At 38.3% G+C, this 10,359-nt stretch overlaps 1 pseudogene across 1 annotated transcript; it reads right to left on the reverse strand.

Moving 5' to 3' along the window:
• Positions 1 to 4,684: 4,684 nt before the first annotated feature.
• LOC149379626 (uncharacterized) lies at positions 4,685 to 9,675 on the reverse strand (annotated as a pseudogene). The gene is made up of 3 exons (XR_016294162.1): positions 9,283 to 9,675; positions 5,314 to 7,549; positions 4,685 to 5,209 (listed from the first exon to the last, which is right to left on the reverse strand). The product of XR_016294162.1 is annotated as an uncharacterized LOC149379626 (transcript).
• Between the last annotated feature and the right edge of the window lie 684 nt (positions 9,676 to 10,359).

Here is a 10,359-nt window from a genome sequence, read left to right on the forward strand (position 1 = left end):
TGGCCCAGGTTTAATAAAAAAACGCGTGATCAGTTTCCCAAATCGCATCCATCGCGCCGCCACGATCAAGTGTCGCGGTATATCGCGCCGCTCTAAGTATCCGTCGCGCCGCGATTCTGCACGGGAATGACCGCCATCTGTGACGAGTTTTTCTGGCGCCGCGCTGGTATCTCATGGCGCCGCTCTGATTATTACCGCGCCGCGAGTAGTCAATATCCAGCGTTGACTTTCTTTATAAACCTCAATTTTGCTCCGTTGCGACTCCCGTTTGCTCCGAAAATGACTTCTTAAGCTTCTCTGCTCCTTTGTACCTGTAAATCATCAAAAACACACTATAAACTATCAAAGACACTTGAGAACTCGCTCGTTTTAAGCCGAGGGATAGGAGTTTTACGCGTGATTAACGCACCTATCACTTTTTTAATCGAAGGAAAAAAAAAACAATACAAAAGGACAATGCTCTATGAAAAGATTGGCCATATAATATTCTAATCGCATGGCAATTGGTGTTTATTCGAGAACTTCCCACCTTTTTTTTTTTTAATTTAGAAGAGTACTGCTATATCACAGGAAGAAGAAAAATAATATGAATTCAGGTCCGCTGTCTTTTTTTTGTGTTTCTTTAGTGTCTCAGTAATCAAAATAAATCAATTTAATTATTTTAATTTATTTTTAAATAAATATAAACTAATAATTAAATAAATTGATTACATGACTTATTTTAATTAAAGGAACATCAAGAGAAACACCAAAGGAGACAGATGATCCGGATTCAAATAATATAGCCTACAACTCTACATTTCATTATATAATTTTTCTTTGTCTAACATAAAAAATATATGGAAATAATATTCCATGAAGAATAATGCATACAACCTGCCTAATAGTGAGATTAAAATGGAAAAAGAGACTATAGCGTCCAAATGGAAATTTTAGATTTTAGTAGCAGGTTGGAAAAGCTTTAGAGAGAGAAGTCACGCTTGGTTTAAAGGTGGTGATAGAAGAAATAGCCTTAGTTAGATTGTTGTCAAACAAGTTAACTTTGAATTTGCTAAGTTCGTGCTGACTAAGAGAATGTTGAGTAGATTTACAGAAACAACTAATCTGGAATAATAAATGAGTAGTGAAGCAAGAGATAAAAAAGACATAGAGAATAGTAATTGGTGATGAACATCTAATTCCAGAATGTTAATGTGATCATTACATAAGACAGTTTTGTGGCCTGAAATGGGTGGTAGAAATTAGAGTCACTTTATTTATTTTCTTTGATACAATGTTCGTCTGGGTCCATATTCCATGAAGAATAATGCATACAGCTTGCCTGCTAGTGAGGTTAAAATGGAAAAAAGTGAGTATAGTGTCCAAATGGAAATTCTACAAGGTAGAAGCAGGTTGGAAAGTCTTTAGAGAGAGAACTAAGATGGTGATAGTCGTATTAATAATGATTGTTGTCCAACAAGTTAATTTCAAAATCGCCAACTACTGTGAATGTGTTTCTGAGGAAGATCAATAAGACTTTTGGGAGAGTGTTTTTAATAAAACTTAAACCAATATTTTTATAATATATTTATCTCTTTCACTCTTTCATTATGAGTTCATACAATTATTTATATAGGCTGTTCACCACTTTATAAAACGGACGTAACTTCTTCGTCACAGTTCCAATTATCTGAAACCTCGGTAATTACAAGATATACTTAAAGGGCTTAAATTGGTATATTATATGCACAAATATATAACCGTTTTTCCATTCATTGAATCTATCAAAGTTGACTGACTGTTTTTGACAATTTTCTTTTGAGTTTATTTTAACAAATTCCTCCCTTAAACTCAAAGCTCTTCCATCATTCATTAATTCAATCATTCTCTTAGGATTTTTGAACAATGTCTAGTAGCGTCTCTGTAATAATAGTAACTTGATCACGACTCGACAAATGACTCATTTGCCATATATTCCCGAATAAAATGAAAACGAACAAACATCTATGTGCTCGCTTCTCTCATGGTGGACCGGATTTTTTACCAACTCAATTCCTGATTTGTTGTAAGCTTTTATGTACCCGGGTGGTTCCTCCACATACACGTTCTCTTCAAGAACACTATTTGACAATGCCGATTTTTCTTCCTTTTGATTTATCGGCGACTTGAATTGTGCCGCTTGGGATATGAACTGAATTGTCTCCATTCTTGCAACCGGGGAAAATACTCATCATACAATCCCCGCATTGATCTCTTCATTCATAGCAACTTTTCATTTCTTATCTTTCACCACTTTTTCAAAATCGATGTTCTCGACATCCGCCAAAATACAAATCATACGTGCTTCACTTGTTGACTTGTACAAGTATTGTGAACTTCGCCTCTTTGGTTGTTTTGACTCTTCTTTATCATCGGCGTTTTTGTACGCAATCATGAAAACATAGTCATCACTTGTCTTCTCTTCCTCGACTAGATTTGCATTTTCCACATTTTCCTCTTAGTACACTCTTTTGCAAAGTGCCCATACTTGCCACAATTGTAGCACTTGATACTTGGGCGATTCGACCAACGACCGCCTCTACCTCGATCACATCCTCGACCGCACCAATTTTGTTCAAAAAATTGGTCTTCTTCTTCAAATTTGTTTTCAAAATTGTGGCATCCACCACGACCAAAAACATGACCTTCATGGCAGCGTCCTCTTCCTCAGCTTTGTTGTGTATACATCGCTTTGTCCTCCTTCAAACATGCTTTAGCTTGTAACGCCTCATTGAGCTCATCTTCTTTCTTCTTCTTTTTTTCGTTGTTCATGCGCTTCAAGAGAACCACCGAGCTCATCAATAGTCATCTCCTCCAGATACTTCGATTCTTCAATAGCGCAAACGACATTCTCATAATTATCGGTCAATAACCGTAGAATCTTCTCAACAACCCTTGCATCTGTGAGGGTTTCTCCGTTGCGTTTTAGTTGGTTCGCCACTGCTTGAACACGCGCGATGTAGTCGGATATTTCTTCCGACTCCTTCATCTCCATGGCCTCCAACTAGCCTCTAAGAGTTTGGTGCGGCACTTGTTTGACTCGGTCGGCGCTCTTGAAAACTATCATCAGCTTGTCCCATGCTTCCTTCGAAGTCTTTACATCGATAATCTTCTCAAAATCTGACTAATCTACTGATTGGAACATAAGATATAGAGTGGCTTTGTCTTTTAACACCTTTAACTGATTCGCCGTATATTATTTGTTGGAGCCGATTCCTCATAGCCATGTTGGACTATTTCCCCTGCATCTTAAGCACCTAGCAACGCCCGCATTTGAATACTCCAATTGTCATCATTCGACTTGGTAAGTCGCGGCAACGGTATGTGCCCCAACGGTGTACTCCCGAAATTCATTTTGGCTATATATCAAATTGTGAATTATTAGTGTTTATGAGGAAGAGGAATGAAAGTTTTGAGAGAGTTTCTTTAACAAAACTTAAACCAATATTTTTATAATATCTTTCTCTTTCACTCTTACATTATCAGCTCATACAACCATTTATATATTCTGTTCACATCATAATACAACTTGCAAAAACGTAGAGAAATTAACTAGCAATAAAAATAATTTATTTCAACAACATTTATTCATGACCACCAGTTACTGAAATGGACGTAACTTCTTCGTCAGAGTTCCAAACGATCTGAAACCTCCTTCATTATAAAATAGACTTATGCGCAAATCCAATTGTTTGCCCATTCATCTGATCACTTAAAGTTGACTGACTGTTTCTCACGGTTTTTTTTAGTATATTGTAACAAGTACATGTTGACTGTGATATGAATGTTCAGTAGATTTACCGAAAAATTAATCTGAAATAATAAACGAGTAGTGAAGCAAGAAATAAGATAACGGTACTAATCTGGAATTTTTTACAATTTAGACAAGTACTAACATGTGCTTAAATATCCTTTGTTTTTTAGCAAAGGTTTTTTTTTTTTTTTTTTTTTGTCTATTTTGCTTCACTTTTCAACAGATCGCCAAGTCCAGCATGGATGTCATGTGGACTGCCCAATATTGAGGCCTTGTATTTAAGCAGAGCTTAACGTGTCTGTTTGTCTTCTTAATACGACGGTTACTCCGTCAAAGATAGACCAAATTCGAAGGATCGTTTGCACCAGAATAGATACAAAAGAGTGTGTGATGTGGTTGCGAATATAGATTTATTTATCTGGTTAAAAGCTCGAGCATAGAGTCTCATATATGTGTATCGGGAGTGCAATATGACTGCGGACGTTTTGTGTAAATTTGGTCACTCTAGAAACAACCTTGAGAGGTTTTAAGTTTTGTTTAGCTCTTTCTTTCAAGTTGAATAATATTATTTTAAAAGATAGCAAGTAATATAAAAATTTTGTGTAATCTATAGTTCATGCTATTTTTCTTTCTTTTTTTTTGCTTTTTTTTTTTAATAAAATGTAACCATGGTTTTCCTCCGACATACGTGAGAGCACTTAATAACAAATCATGAGATACCGTCCACGTTTAATAAAAAAAAATTGCCAAGAAAAAATATACATGTATATTTGTACTTTTCTGCATATGTATACTAGTTACTAAACCACTTTCTTCATTTTTGTTTTAAACACACAATGCATTTTCAAATTAACACACAGTATACATTTTCAAGATTCACATAATTATCATAAGCATCTACATGCCATAAATTTCTCAATAACTGTAGGAACCGTAAGTATAAGAACTGCAAGTACTTAAAAGTCACTTAAACTTTCTTTTTATAACAGAATAAAAATCAACATTTTATCTTCGGCTAAAATGGTATTGAGAGACTCTATGTGCTTCATCATTGTTAGATCATACATATGAATCATGATTGGACTTTAGAAAAGCAAGGTCAGTCATAATAAGCATTTAGAAGACCTTGTAACTCCTTGGTCACATCCCCGATGCTCATCCTTTGGCTGGGCAAATCTTCCGAACAAGCGATTCCAATTTTCAGAACCGAAGCCAAGTACTTCTCGTCACCATCGTGGTGACATGCCGTAATATCCATGGCTTTGTCCATCACTTGCATAGCTTTTTCCGGCAAAGCCGAGCGAACGAAGGAGCGGAGATTGAAATCGTCTCTGAACATATCGTCCGTCGGTCTCTTTCCGGTGAACAACTCCAACAGAAGCATCCCATAGCTGTACACGTCCCCGCTTTTTGATGCCTTGCCACCCATTGCATACTCTGCCACGTATAACAAACATTTGATAATATTAATTTTGAGCTATGAAAAAAGAGAGAGAGAGAGAGAGAGAGAGAGAGAGAGAGAGAGAGATTAATTTGTGTACCTGGAGCAGCATAGCCAATGGTTCCTTTGATTCCCGATGTTATGCCTTGAGAGACTCCTTCAGTACTACTCAGCCTCGCCAATCCAAAATCACACACCCGAGCCGTCATTTCTTCGTCCAAAAGGACATTGCTAGGCTTCAGATCGCAGTCACAATCCTCGTGTAGATACTCTATAGCCAGTGCCACGTCAACACCGATATTCAGTCTCTGGATCATGTTCAGACCCGTCTCCGATGGCTCTGATCTGTGAAGTTCACAGCCACTCGTCCAAGCTTCCGTTCGACATGTGCTCGAAAACCAAAGCCTTGAAGTCATCGCCCTTGTGGTCAACGCTCGAGCAACACGTCAGCACTTTGACCAAATTCCGGTGCTTCACGTTCCTCAACGCCTCGCACTCCGCTAAGAAGCTCTTCTCCGCCCCTTTTCGCCCAAGGTTGAGTACTTTTATGGCCACTGGGGTTTCGATCTTGTCGAGATTCCCTTTGTACACCGATCCGAAACTCCCAGCTCCGATCAAGTTTCCCGGTGAGAATCCATTGGTGGCCTCGTAGAGCGTCTGGTACGACACCTTTGCAAGAAATCTTATTCCTTCCTCTTCGCTAGGGGGTTTTCTCCGCAATAATCTTCTCCTTACGTAAAATAGAGCAAAAATCGAGAATAGAAAGATAATCATACCCAAACACACTGCTATTATTATCATTCTGAGAGACTTTCTGCGGTGCGAATCTACGGCGGCGATCGAACACTTTGGAAGCTTAAATTCTGGCGCCCCGCCACAGAGGTTGGCGTTTCCGATAAGCGACAACACTGTAGAATTTTGAAACACGCTTCCATTCGGTAGTTCTCCTTCGAGATTGTTGAACGATATGTTAAAGGAAATCAAGACGGTCAGTTTTTCTAAATCGACGGGGATTTTCCCGGACAAGTTGTTTCTAGAAAGATCCAAGTATCGAAGACCTTTCAGCGAAGCCAAATTTTGCGGCAATCTTCCTTGGAACGAATTGCCTTGTAGGAAGAGATATTCGAGGCTCTCGCAATCCCCGATCGCCCCCGGGATTCCTCCGCCCAAATCGTTCTCCGACAGGTCTATATCTCTCGCCTGCTTCAAGTTTCTCACTTCGCCCGGAAATTCTCCGCTCAGGGAGTTGCTAGAAAAGTTGACCGAGATCAAGGACTCAATACCAAAGACTTCGTTGGGGAATCTTCCGGTGAGTTTGTTGTCCGAGATGTCGAGGAATTGCAGGCTCCGACACTCTCCGATGCTCGAGGGAACGTCTCCTTCGAGTCGGTTGTCTTGCAGATATAGCGTAAAGACTTCTGTGAGATTTCCAATCGATGATGGGATTTTCCCGGTGAACGCGTTCGAGTGCAGATCCAAAACCCTCAAGCTATGTTGCTTCGTCAAGGAAAACGGAATTTCACCTGTGAAATAATTGCTTCCCATGCTCACCACGATCAAGTTCGGTAGATTTTCAAACTTCACGTGGTCGATTCTTCCGGATAATCGATTCTTACCGAGATAGATATGAGTCATTTGGATCGACAGATCGGCTATAGATCTCGGCAAAACGCCACTGAAATTGTTCGAACCCAAAGACAACACTTTCAACTCGCTGCAATTCGTCAGAGACTCGATGAAATCGAGGCTATGATCAGCCGAGTCACCTCCGAGCATGTTATTGTTCATGAGAAGCCACCGTATAACCGGGAGTTTCCCGAGACTCGCCGGAACTCGTCCCGTGAATTCGTTATTGGAAACATCAATTCTAAGAAGCTTGGAAGAGTTGGACAACGAGGCCGGGATTTCACCAGAGAATATGTTTCCGGCGACGTAAAACTCGATGAGATTAGGGAGGTTCAGAACGGGAATTTCCCCGTGGAAATGGTTGTCTGTGAGTGAGAGACTTGTCAGAGAGGACGAGTTGTAGAATGAGAGAGGGATTTTACCGTGTAAATCATTAGGCCCTACAGAGAAAACACTGAGGTTCTTCAGTCTTCCTATCTCCCCGGGAATAGTCCCGGTTAGATTGTTGTACGCCAAGTAAATTTCTCGAAGCGAAGACATGTTTCCGAGGAAAGTCGGGACGCTTCCGGCGAGACTATTCGACTCGACGTCGAACGTCTCGAGCTTTGTCAGAGAGCGAAGCTCCGGCGGGATTGTTCCGCTCAAATTGTTCGGCCCCAATATCAGCTTTCTGAGCTCTGAGCAGCGACTCAAGTTTGCCGGGATTTTGCCTATGAACATGGATGATGGAGACAAAAATTATCAAACTCTGAGGAGAATGTAAAAACAAAAATTAAACTTGCTATAATTAAATGATTTTTATTTTTATACTGAAGTTTAAATTATATGAAATATATGACGGCTAGTTCTATATTTTATTTTGTTATAAATGAAACGAATTAAAGGTTATTAAAATAAGGAAAAATGGTATGAACTAGTCAATCTCGAACTATTGATTTTACGAAATAGTCATAGTTTCATTTGTTTGGTAAAATAGCTATCTCTCAAACACTTTAACCAGATGATTGAATTGGCTTCGTCCTCATCGACGAAATCGGCTTCACTCTCGCCGCCGGGGGAATCGACTTCGTCCTCATCGGCGGAATCGGCTTCATCCTCCTCGACCACCACTCCCTCCGCGATCTCGCCGCCCTCGCCGTCTCCGTCATCGCCGCCTCCGGTGACGACGTTGCTCGGAGAATCGTCTTCGAAGAAGGCGCCCTAAGACCGTCGAGTCTTCTCCCGCAGCGATCCGGTTTCGCCGCCGCCGTCGGAGCGATCGGGAACATCGCGAGCGTCGAGGACGCAAGAATCGCGTCGTCGAAGAAGGAGATGTTTCGGTTCTGCTTCAGATCCTCGATTTTCAGATTGTCATTAAATTTAATCCTGACTCGATTAATTTTAATCCAGCCGTCATAAACCTTACATTATGTCTTTATAGTTCGTTGGGATTAAATTTAATCCAACCTAGATTAATCTTACTTTGGCTAGTTTGCTTATAGTTGACAAACTATGGCTATTTTGCAAAAGCTTAAGTTCTATTTGGCTATATAGCCGCTTAACCTATAAAATTAAATTAAAGTGGTAATTGCCCATGGAAGATAAAACTGGAATCAGAAAATATCACAGATTTTCTATTTTAGTATAATGTTACAACTGTACGCTTACAGTCTTATATTTAGACTTCTTACTTTGAGTTTCTAGTATAACTGACTAATAATTAAGAAAATCGTCTAAGATAAAACGATTGCGTCAAGCTCTGAGAGAGTTACACATTGACTATATTTTTATATTTTAGCTACGATTTTAAATTGAGAGTAACTACTAATATTATTTTAACTTTTCATAGAAAAATGTATATATTTAAAGTCTATTACATATATTTAAACAAATTATTAAAAAAAAACTCGTCACCAGAACCAAACATATGTTATATTTTTATGTTATTGAAAAATATAGTAAAAGAAAACAGCAAAATCTAAGGTCTACCAAAAACATAGTAAAGTGTCAGCAAAATCTAAGGGTAATTTAGTCTTTAGATAACTAAATATGCTATAAAAGGTCAACAAAAATTGAAATGAAGGGATGGTGTTTATATTTGATAAATAAGATATATTCGTAAGAAGACATTGTTTTAAATAGCTTAATACTATCTTCAATCAAAATTATAATTCAATTTTTTTAAATAGTAAAAATATAGCTAATTCATGTTTAACTCTGATATAACTCTCTGCATCTTGCCATGATTTGAGGTTGTCTTCTTAGATATGTATCACATGTCAGCTCTTTCTATTTATATATGTTAAAGAAAGAAAAAAAAAATTAAAAATTGAGGTGATGCTTGTAATAATTTTCCTAAGAAGATCAAAGAAACAAAAGTAAAGTCCAAAACCAGATAATTATATATATATATATATATATATATGTGAGAACCAAGGTCCTCCATTACAGATCCGGAGCGTACCTTCCAAGACATTGTCGGCGAGGCCAAGGTGTTGGAGCCGAGAAAGCCGGCCGAGCTCCGGCGGAATTATTCCGGAGAAGCTGTTGTTGACGAGGTCGATGGCCAATAGAGACGAGAGGTTTCCGAGGAAAGGTGACACGTGTCCTCTCAGTGAGTGGCCCGACAAGTCCAAGATCGTAACCCTCGTCCCGGAGCACCCGATACCGCGCCATTCGCAGAATTGGACAGAGTCGTTCCACGAGCTCAAGATGCCACGTGGATCGTCGGATACGGAGGCCTTGAATTTGAGCAGAGCTAGCCTGTCCGTTTCGCTTCCCAGTGAGTCGGAGATAGAGCAGAGAAGAATGATCGTGAAGAAGGATCTGTGAAGTATTTTCATTGGCATTATTTATGTGTTTGATTCAAAGCTTGAGTAGGGTCTCATTCTCATATCAAAGTAGCATTAGATATATATACATTATTTTGCATGGGTTGGCTATTTTTTTTTTTATCAATACTTGTTGACTCTAAATTTGAGTATGAACACGGTGTTACGAGATTGCAGCGTGAGTTGGTTTGTTTGACTTTAATAATTTGTGGATTTAAATGGATGTGTGAGTGTGATGTGTCGGCTCACGTGGTTTCCCTTGACTTATTATATACATATATATATATATATATATGCTAAATAACGGGTGTTTTAAAATTATTAAGTGGGAGGTGTAAGTAGAAGTTAGAACACTTGTTACTAAATGAAGGTGTAATGAAAAAAGGATTATGTACGATACATGGCCTAATTCAATTTATATAGTGAAAAATTAAAAATCTGAAATGTATAAATTTACTTAAATGTCTTTCATGCATATATTTTTTTAATTGAGTTCAAACTATTTAACCGACCAAAGTCAATTGCAATTGGTATTATTACATTTTTTTGTCACAGCAAATTGCGGTCAACTGTGATTAACAATGTCAATTTTTAAAGTCGTGAAACGTTTTTATAAATTTTAAACTATTATTAAATCTTAGCTCTTTAATATTATATACTTTGAAATATATAATGAATCTTATAATTTTTTATATTTATGACAAATCTCA

The sequence above is a fragment of the Urtica dioica genome, chromosome 12, assembly GCF_054948205.1.
Source record: "Urtica dioica subsp. dioica isolate 48M chromosome 12, U.dioica_male_clone48M_v1_H2, whole genome shotgun sequence".
In the NCBI taxonomy this organism is placed as follows: Eukaryota; Viridiplantae; Streptophyta; class Magnoliopsida; order Rosales; family Urticaceae; genus Urtica; species Urtica dioica.